This window comes from Diadema antillarum, unplaced genomic scaffold (assembly GCF_040938485.1).
Source record: "Diadema antillarum isolate AM-2024a unplaced genomic scaffold, OU_Dant_1.0 seq00000400_RagTag, whole genome shotgun sequence".
Lineage (NCBI taxonomy): Eukaryota > Metazoa > Echinodermata > Echinoidea > Diadematoida > Diadematidae > Diadema > Diadema antillarum.
In genome coordinates this window covers 1,087,793-1,092,162 of record NW_027271391.1, presented here as the reverse complement: position 1 = coordinate 1,092,162, position 4,370 = coordinate 1,087,793, and positions in this window count along the sequence as shown.

Genomic DNA, 4,370 nt, shown 5'->3' with positions numbered 1-4,370 from the left:
AAGAAGACTACCTGAGAATGAAATATCAAATCATTGTACTTTCTACGTGCTTCTTTATGCTTTTCCGCGATTTCTTTTTTTCCCCCTACTGTTCGATTTTCTTTCGTAAACACTCGAATCTATTTATCTGATCTAGCATTATAGGCATTCCTGCAGCTTGTGGAACAATGTTTGTGATTGGAATCGTAACGAATACATTTTCATTGTTCAGATATCGCAGCAAGTTGTCTTGTGTGCACATGCTTCTACATTCTAGAATGAAGTTCCACGTTACGGTAATTGCACAACGTCTACAAATCAATTATTTTCTCTTTTGGTTCTCTCTCCGTTCTTGCTTTCTTCCCCTCACTGATTCTGCACCCTGTTGGGATCCTTTTCCTTCTTCCTTGATTTACAGCGGGGAAAATAGTGTATTGAGATCAGTAGGCACTGTCTTATTAGAATTAACTTCGTAATATTGTCACGAATTAAAAGAGTTCTTTTGACAGCCTGGTACGTTATACTATTGTAAACTATAAGTTACTCGACTAGTTTTGTACAAAGTCAAAGTGTATTCGATCGTGGTGAAGAATTTGTACATAATTTAGAAATTGATGAGTTTATGTAATGCGCAAAGTGTTTGCGACCATTTTTCGTTTTTTTTTCTTTTAATGCCAATTCTGTCGAGTTCACGGTTGTGAATCAAAGACAGAGAAGGCACGTCTTTTTGTATGTCTGTTTGTTTGTTGTTGAAGTCAACTTTCAGCTGATAAGTTTCCGACGTCCGCTAGGATGTAAAGAAAGCATGCACGCTTTCGTAAAGTTTGATAAGAGAATATAATCGTCAAGCTTAACTTTGTCACGTTTTGCGTCAGCTGTGTTTGTTGGCTTAATGTTTCATTTATTCTGACATGAAAAGGGATTTTTTTCCAATATATCATGATTATATATAATTCATCAATCCATTAATTTATATATTTTTTGGTTACAAATATTGAATTATCCTCTCTACTTTTTTTTGTTCACCTATTTAAGCTATCTTCTGTTTTTCTCCTTTTTGTTGATAGACAAGACATTTCGTCGAAGAAGAAAACAAATACGTTATTTATAGGTTCTTTCTGAAGTAACGCTTACTCTTTAGAGAAAAGTAATCGCTGTAAAGTTACGAATCTTAACATCTCATGAAAACTCATTATGAGATTCGACGTGGGGACGTCATAATAAACGCCCCCAATGTAGAGGCGAAATTTAAGTAAATGGTTTAGGGCCCATATCAAAGAGTCTTTTTTCAAATGTTTTGTGTTGCTTTTTTTTTGCAGTAACCATAGCAACAATTTGAATTTTTACAACTGATTAATTTTTTCTTGGCTGTCATGGCAAGTTATTGCACCTTGCAATAATTGCAAACCTTTCCTTGATCGAATGGCTCCTATAGCCTGACTTTGTGTTGTTTCTCAGTAACTCTTTGTCACCAGAAACTTGTGGAATCTCTTCGGACAGTCGGGGTTTCAAAATCTCGCAAGGGATGGGTAAATACATAAAATTGCAGTTAGATGAAACAGTTTTGGAATAGGATGGTTAAGATTTACTGACCGTGTGTGTTTCAAAAGTAAGGACATATGTATTTGATATAATTATAAACTAGCGAAAACTGAAATTTAGAAAATGAAACTGTTTAAACGGTTCATCATACAACCTGTACAATTCGTTTGCTCATATTCTATGGTGGAATAGAGAGCTAGCGCTTAATTAAGATCAAGACAGCTGATGATGGGTCTCAGTCTGAAAATGGTATTGATTTTTGTTTCCTCATAAACGCAGCTTGATTCTCTTTAAGCTACTTTGTGAGAAGTGATGATATTTGGATCATGGTAATATTTATCTGATGGGAATAATGAGGTCGATTACACGTGATTATGCTTTATATGGTTCAAACTTTTGTACAGAAAGAAATTGCAGAGAAAGGGTTGTAGTTTCACAGTGTACATTTTGCAAGTGTAAGCTCGATCTTGCTTGAAACTTTCACAAAGGACCTAAAGGACTGACCATGCAACAGTACATTATGATATATTTTTTCACATTTTAACGCACACACACACACACACACACACACACACACACCACAACCCAACAACACACACACGCACACACACACACAAATGCCTCCTTAAAGGTTCATTTATAGGTTTACAGGGTGTTGTCAGTTGTCACATGACCATAGATCTTGTTGAGCAACAAGCAGTGACAAGACTAAGTTTTATCCATATCTTACGCAAACTACACGTGTTTATAGCTGTTATTGATCGTTCCATATAGGTCCACTTTAGGTCCACCCTGTCGGTATAGGTTGGAGCGCAGAACAATGTACAATGGGGGCGGAGTGCTGTAAATGATAACTTTTTTTTTTACCCTATACCATGCTGAGTGGTAAAGGAGGAAAACAATGTCTTACAATAATGTATTATCAGAAACAGGCATTAAAATATAAGCGTGAAGTACTAGATCAACCCCGTGTTGAATGTTTGTATGATTTATAATTCCACAAATAAGAAGTAAGAGAGAGTATTAGAGAGAGAGAGAGAGAGAGAGAAAGGTTATAGAGAGGGAGAGGGAGGGGGAGGGGAGGAGAGAGAAAGATGGGAAGGAGGGGATCAAATTGAATCTGTGTGTGATCGTGATTATGCAAGCGGTGGATGCTCCATAAGTTCATTTTATTATCATCGATTCTCGGCATGACATTTTGTTTATATACTGGGCAAGGCAATCAGTGACATTGGCGAGTTACATGTATATCATTATCATGTCCTGAGCATTTCACCATAGCAGGAGGAAGTGTGAATGATTCATGTCCATATTCGCAATCACACGGGTTTCACTGACTGATGAGTGGGTAAGGGCCGGTTGACTAATGTTCAGTTGCTGCTTTCCTCGACTTCACGGGGGATCTTTCGCATTACAAAAACCATTTATTAACATGCTTGCCATTATTAAACGAAACATCAAACAAAATTAATTTTTAGCGTAAGCCCATCTTATTTGCATAAATGAAATTGCTGCTAAATCATTAATTTTTATTCATTCTTGTAGGATATAGTATCAATTTCTCGGAAAATTCTCGACCGAACTGACAAATTATGCAATTTCATTGCACAATTTGGGGCTGCAGACAAGAACTGAATACATATGTACATTATCTTCCCACAACATTCATTAACATGCCAATAACCATCATAGCAAAATATGCAAATTGGGGCTTGTCGTGCATATAGTACAGTTGAATAATGATTACATTTCATAATGTTTTCATTATTTTTTGCAGTAATAGGGAACAAACTGATAATGGCGTTTTTAGAGTTTTGGACAAGATCAGAGACAAAGTCAAAGAATTATAGAAATAAATGAAACATATCGTCTGTTGAGAATGAGAAGGGCGTTAAGTTGTCTTGAACACTATGGGTTTTGTGACAACTTAACGCCCTTATCATTCTCAACAGACGATATGCAAATGTTGCGACACGGATTGTCGCCCCTACACGGATTGTCGCCTCCTGCTCGGGGCGACAATCCGTGATGGGCGTTGGCGGCACGGATTGTCGCCTCCTACACGGATTGTCGCCCGCCCTCGAAGCACATTTTGCTGGGTAATATCGTTCTGGACATAATCATTGAAATACTAACACATAACTTACATTGCTACATCCATGCAAACATGCCATGTAAAAACTCATGGTGAGGTTTCAAGGAAGTGTGTATGTGCGCGTGCACATGATAATTTAGTGTCCGTTTGTGCGTGTGCGTGTGTGTGTGTGTGTGTGTGTGTGTGTGTGTGTGTGTGTGTATGTGTGTGATGGTAGAATGTGTTTATTATGTCAGTTTTTTGCGTATGTGTTTTTTAGCTGCGCGTGGGGAGGGATACCTAGTAAGCTGTTGCTGGCATAAACGTTGATATTGATTTTATCAGCAGCTTTGAATTTGATGAGTTTGTTTGGCAGATTTGTATATGAATTCGGAGTGGAGCTTGCGTGCGGGCGGATGCTGCTTTTCTGCATACGGTCCATTATGTCTTATTTATCAACATTGGGAAATCGTTTCATCAGGAAGGATGTGGTATCGGTTCGGGTGTGCGTCGGTATGTGGGAAGGGGATTACATTTCGTTATTGCAAAAGTTTGTTATTCTGAAGGCTCATTCGTCCGAAGGCTCATTCGTCCGAAAGGGTCATTATTCCGAAGGTTCGTTATTCCGAATTTCATTTTTGGATCAACGAACCACTAGGTATAGGGAATTGTGTGTTTCGGATAAATGAAGCCTCGGAAAAAACGAAACTTCGGAATAACGAACCTTCGTGTGTGTGTGTGTGTGTGTGTGTGTGTGTGTGTGTGTGTGTGTGTG